This window comes from Cebus imitator, unplaced genomic scaffold, assembly GCF_001604975.1.
Source record: "Cebus imitator isolate Cc_AM_T3 unplaced genomic scaffold, Cebus_imitator-1.0 Scaffold330, whole genome shotgun sequence".
Classification (NCBI taxonomy): Eukaryota; Metazoa; Chordata; class Mammalia; order Primates; family Cebidae; genus Cebus; species Cebus imitator.
Window position 1 is genome coordinate 229,761 of NW_016107645.1, and position 8,023 is coordinate 237,783.

Here is an 8,023-nt window from a genome sequence, read left to right on the forward strand (position 1 = left end):
TAAAAAATAAAAAAAAAAATAAAAATGCTGCACTGGCTGGGTACAGTGGCCCATGCCTGTAATCCCATCATTTTGGTAGGCCAAGGCAAGTGGATCACAGGGTCAGGAGTTCAAGACCAGCCTGGTCTACATAGTGAAACCCCATCTCTACTAAAAATACAAAAATTAGCCAGGTGTGGTGGCGGGCACCTGTAGTCCCAACTACTTGGGAGGCTGAGGCAGGAGAATCACTTGAACCTGGGGGTTAGAGGTCACAGTGAGCCAAAATCACACCAATGCACTCCAGCCTGGGTGACACAGTGAGACTCTGTCTCAAAAAAAAAAATTCTGCATTTTTCAAAGCTAAGTTTTATGTATTTTGGGTGTATCTTGACAAGAAGGCAACAGTAGCTGAGGTAGACTCAGATACAACACTAGGCATTATATCAACCTCATTAATTTTATCCTGAAAATAACGAAGTTTCTTTTTCTGGTCCAAATGGAGACCTTTTTTAATCTACCAGGAGGTATTAAAGATCCTTAGACTCACTCTCTTTTGTGTTGTCAGCTTCACTCCAGTGCTGACGAACTCAGGATCTCATCGCTTTGATTTCTTTTTCAACTCTAGGACATTTCTTCCTCATTTTATTGCCCAAGAAACATAACCTTAAAATCCTCTACAAGGATATCAGCACTTAGCAATACCACAGGAGATCAAACCTAACAAATCTAACGCCAAACTTACTCTTGAATTATCTTTCTTCCAGGAAGTTTTGCCCCTGCTTCTCTACTGAGCTTTGGTTACATGTGCATTGATAGTGCTCTTCAGACAGCTTGAGCTCTGGCCCTCTAACTCCGACTTCTCTAAACCTGGGTCTTCCTTTTGTGTTGATAGCCTAATGAAAACACTAATGAGATAAGCAGAGCTGTGTTATAGAGAGCACACTGCTCAGATTCTAGCTTGCTACATCCATGGGTATCTGTTTCAGGAAGTACAACGTAAGTGGCTGTATTAGTCTGTTCTTGCACTGCTATACAGAACTACCTGAGACTGGGTAATTTATAAAGAAAAGAAGTTTAATTTACTCACAGTTCCACAGGCTGTACATGAAGCGAGGCTGGGAAGAACTCAGGAAACTTACAATCGTGACAGAAGGACAAGAGGAAGGAGACATGTCTTACATGGCCAGAGCAGGAGGAAAGAGGGAAGGGGAGATGCCATACACTTTTAGACAATCAGATCTCACGAGAATTCACTCACTACCATGAGAACAGCAAGGAGAAATCTGCCCCCATGATCCAATCACCTCCTACCAGGCTCCTTCTCCAACACCGGGGATTCCGATTCACCATGAAATTTAGGGAGGGACACAAATCCAAACCATATCAATTGGGATTGGTCATTCCAATTGGGATAGAGAGATTAGGATTTTTGAAACGTCTGTAGAAATCATTGTTTAAACTTAAAGTATGACACATTTTAGTAATGAAAAAATAGTAGTTCTAGAATATTATGGAAGAGGGCCACATGTAGAGAGAAAAATAAGAGAAAATCAAATTGTGTGTTTGAAATAAAAATCAGATTAAATTGGAAAAAGTGAGGCTAATGGAAATGAGGTATTTCAATGTTTCATGTTGTTCACTATTCTTTCAATTATTTCTTTCAACAATCATTTTATTTTTGGTTTTCTACATGCCAAACATTGTGTTATGAGACTTGCAGTAAATAAAAATAAAACATAAAATTGCAGTTGAATATGATAATGGATTTATGTATAAGTACTCAAATGGTTATTTTTATTATGATTATTATCTAGTGGGCCATGTATATTTACAGGAGAATTATTTTCAGCATATAGTAAAATAAGAGAAAGGAAATCAGAAATTTTTTGTGGAAGAGGTGTACTTTGAGTTGTAATTTAAAAGAAGGAGACAACTAGTGTATAGTTTACACCTAGCCTGTTTGCATTGAGTAGAACCATCCCTGGCTTCTCTCGCTGATTTCCTGAGTAGACCCTGTACCAGTTAATACAGCTCACTGCTTTGCTGCCCTTTGTCTCACTGAGATGGGGCCTCTTTTTTATTTGACCTAATCTGTTGGTAATTTATTCTTTTAAATGAACAATGAGTGAATGAAACCCCTATCAACACATTAATAATAAAAACTACCCCTGCCCTGCATTTTAAATAGCAACATTTTAATGAAGGGAAATTAAGAAGATTCAGGTGGCATTTTAAAATAAAATGAAAACCCAATCAAATAAGGATTATACCCAAGCAAAAACGTCGTGCATCATGGTCTTTTATAGGCAGTTAGTGACTAGCTGCAGGAGGCTGAAGGCATCACACACCATATGGTGAGATAAATATGGCTTACTTTTAAAATTGCATTTGTGTCACACAATTAAACATTAAAACTATGCACTCCTAAAGATTCAACTGCAAAACTTGAAGTTTTTACAAGGTTCATTGTAACCCTTTGGAGATGTTTGGACATAAAATCTATCATTAGAAGCAGAATATCTAAGTCACACGATTCCAGTTTTTTTTTTTAAAAAACTATTTTTAAAAAGGCATAAAAAGTCTTGCAATTCAATGCACAGAGCAGCTAAAATAATGATATTTAACCCAACAAACGCCTTCCCAAAAAGCAGAAGGGAGCCATGACTATATGTTCCTGGATCCCAGCAAAAGGAAAAAGATCTTGGGAGCTGACATTTCCCAAGAGGATGTCAAATGGAGTCAAATTGCTGTGAGGTTGACCCTTGTACTCAGAGCAGCTGAGGAGGAGTTTCAGCAGAATCAAGGTCAAGCAGGTGTGTTTTGATGTTGTTCTGCTGCTGAAGCAAAATTCTAGATTTATTAAAACAGTGCAATGAAACTGGCTTCAAACAGACATCATAACTTCCAGCCCAAATAGAAAAATTAGCATTTGGTTTCTACACTCTACCCTAATTGAATTTGACAAAAGGAAAATCAAATAATATTATTTGTTCTTGCTTTAAGAAAAAATTCTCAGCCAGGCATGGTGGTTAATGCCTGTAATCCCAGCAATTTGGGAGGCCAAGGCGGTCGGATCACCTCAGGTCAGGAGTTTGAGACCAACTTAGCCAACATGGTGAAACTCTGTCTCTACGAAAGAAAATACAGAAATTAGCCAGGTGTGGTGGCAGGCACCTGTAATCCCAGCTACTTGGGAGGCTGAGGCAGGGAGAATTGCCTGAACTGGGGAGGCGGAAGTCGTAGTGAGCCTAGATTGTGCAACCACATTCCAGCCTGGGCAACAGAGCGAGACTCCGTTTCAAAGAAAAAAAAAAAAAAGAAAAAGAGAAGAACAAATTATCTTGCAAGCTTCTTTGTCTCATATCAAAAAATAAAAAATAACTGAAGACCACAAAGGTCACCATTTAATTAATAGTGCCAAAGCAGACGGCTGGAGAAAAGATCATAGACGTGGTGGCCTGCATTTGCTGCTCCCACTGCCATCTGTAAACGCCCGCAGTCAACTCCCTACCTCAGAGGGCTATTTTTAAGACTGAAGGAACTAATATGTAAATAGAAGACTTATAACAGTGTCTAGAATAATAAGCAATATATGTGTCTATTGGGTTCTTTTCATAATTAGCATTATTACAGTGATGTTTTTAAGTTTCTGGTAGAATGGAAACGTGATCTGTGGAGTCCAGGGTAATGGGCAATTCAAATAACATTTAATAATATTTCTCGTGTGATGAACATTTAATATGTGCTAAGGGCTTTATGTAAAGTTTCTCACTTAATTTTCACAATAACCCTTTGTGGTGAGTATTACTGTTATCCCGATTTTATAGTTTGGAAATCTGAGGCTTAGAAAGATTAAATAAATTGCTCCGGAGATCATACAGCTGAAAAGTGGTTGCATCAGCACATTCTCCGGGCAATCTGATTGAAGCAGCTGCTCTTAATAACTAAAGTAAAAGTTCAAAACAAACTAACAAAAGCAGGATTTATAATGGCCAAGATAAAAATGTAAATCAAGTGCAATCTAAATATGACATAGTTTTGCATAGCATACCAAACACATATCATATGACACAAAGTCATCTATGCCACCTATATGGCAAATGTACAAAGATGATGACTATATGCATAATACATAAAGAGTTCTACATTTATTTGGGAATAAAATAGCAATCAACAATTTGAAAAGACCTCAGAGAATCTTTTTGTGCTTTAAGTACTTATGTCTAAAGTCTGGCAGAATTAGAGCCCCTTAACTGTGCTTTTCCACAGTATGTGTCTATTTGTCAGGGTTCTCTAGAGAGACAGAATTAATAGCATAGATACATATATATAAAGGGGAGTTTATTAAGTATTAATTCACATGATCACAAGGTCCCACAATAGGTCATCTGCAAGCTGAGGAGCAAAGAGAGCCAGTTGGAGTCCCAAAACTGAAGAACTTGAACGTCTGATGTTCAAAGGCAGAAAGCATCCAACACAGGAGAAAGATGTGGGCTGGAATGCTAGGCCAGTCTGGTCTTTTCACATTTTTCTACCTGTTTTATATTCTAGCGACAGTGACAGCTGATTAGATGGTACCCACCTAATTAGATTAGTCAAAGCCCAGATTAAGGGTGGGTCTGCCTTTCCCAGTCCACTGACTCAAATATTAATCTCCTTTGGCAACACCCTTACAGACACACCCAGGATCAATACTTTGCATCCTTCAATCCAATCAAGTTGACACTCAGTATTAATCATCACAATGAGAGTCACAAAGAAGAGGAGCAGGGATCTGTGGAGATTTTAGAATAAATTTATAGGGATGCCAAATAATGTTCTCCTCTCTTAGGATGAGGGAGTGCATGGTGGTTGAAATTTCTTACTGAGACTGTGCTGATGTACATAAGAGTTAATTATAGTCTTGCAGTGATAGAGTTGCATTTTGTTTTTGTTTCCCCTTTAAGTCCGTTAGCAAGAAAAGAGCCTTCATGATCTCTCTAGAGATTCCACGTGAATCCTTTAGGTTGAAACTCCAGGCTATACCTTGTTTCTTATTTCTGATCTACAACGTGGCAGAGTGAGCCTCTTAAATAGCAAACACTTCCTCCATAAGCTCCAAAACATTGCCAGTGCTATTGATAACATTAACTGTATCTAGAAAGCAAAGCTACACACTTCGCTTCTAGAGTATAAGCACATGCAGCTCACATAGATGCCTCACTCAGCCTACATATATTGCATTACTTGCAGACACATAAGAATTCACCAAGTCTTTTCACCTCCAACCATATTTTGCACTTGGACCAGCAGTGTTTAAAAATCTTATCCCTGGTGTGTTTTATTTTCTGCAAACATTGTCTCCTACAGACATTGCTACTGGTAAGCTCTTTTCCTGTTTGCTTTGGCCCAGTGCCGAGGCTGCCTCACCCCCACAGGAGGCCCTCCCTGGGCACTCCTATACTGCCAACATCTCTGTGTGACTTTTACCTCCTCTTCCTCAAACACAGATAGGGCACAGTCCTCACAAGCATTCAGAGACAACGGAACCATCCGTGGTTGCAGGAAGAATTAAAACCCTTTCGAGAAAAATCGTGTTCAATAAAGATGGAGACAGGTTCCACAATTCAAAATCTTGAATGCACTTGAATTCCACACAGATTATGTGGCTCTAGAATAAAGATTTGGCTCTTATAGCCCACATAAAGCAACATAAGTCTACTTTCACCTAAAAGGCAGCAACTTTTTGGAACTGAGAATTATGGAAAAAATTTAATGTAAGAAACTGGGCTTACATTAGATCTATTCAGAAGGATTTTAGGTAGAAACAACAAAAGCAAAAATAAAAACCCTAGACACAGTGTTGAAAAATAGAGATTGCTCCAGTGATGACCCAACTGTCATGTCAAAGGCTGGAACTTTGATCTGATATTTGAAGAACATGGTTTTCTGAGTATTAGAATTTTTGCTTTTTTAAAGATTGTGTAAATAGTCCTTGTTAATAAGTTGTTCTTACATTGCAGAAGTTTAAAATACAATATACCTTCAATTCCGCACTCCTTGTACCCAAGAGATATCCTCTGTATAAAACACTGAGAACACCAAACCTTGGGCAAACTTCATTGAGAATAAAACTCCATGAGGTAATCAATGGGGAGCCACAATCCCTGACTTGTGCCTTTAACACCTCTTACCCTTGTTCTTGACTGTTATGAGAAAAAAACAAAAACAAAATCAATTTTGAATCCTTTCATTCTCACAATCCCTAGCCACAGCACAGACTCTGGTTTAGCTCCTTACCTCCCCTTCTTCCTCTAGTCCCCAATCAAACTAAATAAAATTATACATTTTGTCATACATCATAAGTAGGGCCACAACTAAAATTTGGGAGGTTTCTGTAAAACGTGATACCATGTACATTTTTAACCATAAAAAGACAGCAAATCAGTTACTGAAATTAAAAAATTCAAGGACCCTTTCATTTCTCCCACTTGTTGGGTTTAAAGCCTCAGAGACAAAGTAATATTGGGGTACTATCCCAAAAATATTCTCTGATTTCAGCTGTCATCATGTGGCTTCCTGGATACCTTCGATTTGAATATCAAATGCAACATTACTGAATTCTCAAGGATTTAAAGACATTTCACTTTTTCCTGCAGTGACTAATGGTCAGTACCTAAGGATAAGCTTTCTCAGCTGGCAGGGTAAAGGTGTTATTTAGAATCATAGACTTGCCCATATTCAAGATAAAAAGGGACCTTGTAAAACAGTGTAATTAGAAGTATGGCTCATGGTTATCCATAACTGTATTCAGATAGAGCAATAAAATTATTGGGCTCCACCTAAAACCTGAATAAAAAATATATAGAAGAAATTATGGGAATCTATCTTTGAAAATGTTCCCTCTTAATATTTAATAATGAAAATCTTCAAACCACTGTTATGTCATCTCATACTCCAGATGATACCTGAGCATACATGTACAAGCACATGTACATATCTAAACATATATGTATATATTATATACAGATTCCACATTTTTAAAATTTATGACTGTGAATCTTTCTGTGTTATTTTTAATGTGCTCTGCATTAGAATGATCTGATGTTTTTCTAAGTGTTTGTAATGTCCCAGACCATAATCTTGAACTGAAAGTTCAGGGGATGTGATTTTCCTTGCCGGCTTTACCACTCTCTATTTGAATAATATCAGATCTCAATATCTTCATTCTAAAATGAAGAACTGGCTATCTTTGAGAACCATTTCAGTCCCAAAATTAAATAACTGTATGGAACACTGATTTGAAACTGGGGAACTCTGTGGTTAAGAGACAGATTGTAAGACAAATGGCAGCCATTCACTCATGTGCTCTCAACAGAACACTAAGGAAAAATTGCAGTCTCATCTGCCTAATTAATTCTTCAGTTAAATTAAAAATTATATTTGATTAGATTCACAAAGGGCACTGACACTAGGCTTACCAGTGGCTCTAAATGCATGGTCTCCAAATGCCAGAAAAGAAAAAACATCCTTTATACTGAGATCAGAGTTTCCCCAAGCAGAGAAGTTTAATGCTAATGTGATTGATTTTGGTTCCAGAAAAATATATTGAATTCAAAGATATGGACAACACAAATTTCAAGTGGTAGAAAGACAGGTTAACTCTAATCAGATGCAATAGTCAGGGAAAGTAAGTGATTGAGAATGACAGATAAACCACAATTGTGTAATGATTTGTTCTTCAATAAAGCTGAAGAGTCCTTTAGAGTTGCGTAGGCATGCTAAAGAAGTCCATTAAGCTACCACAAAGGAAATGCATTGAAATAGAATTCTTCTAAGATTGTTTATGTGGATACTTAGGAGATTTGAATTATTTCTCATGGTAGTTGCTCTCAGAAAGTCAGTAAATTGGAATGAAGACATATAGTTGACATCTAATACATTTGTTTCATCTCATATTTATGTTTAACAGCAGATTTTCATCTTTTAGACGTGTTAAATTAAGGGCGAGAATGGATTGAAATATCATATATGGGACACAGGAGTCAAAAACAGGACAGAA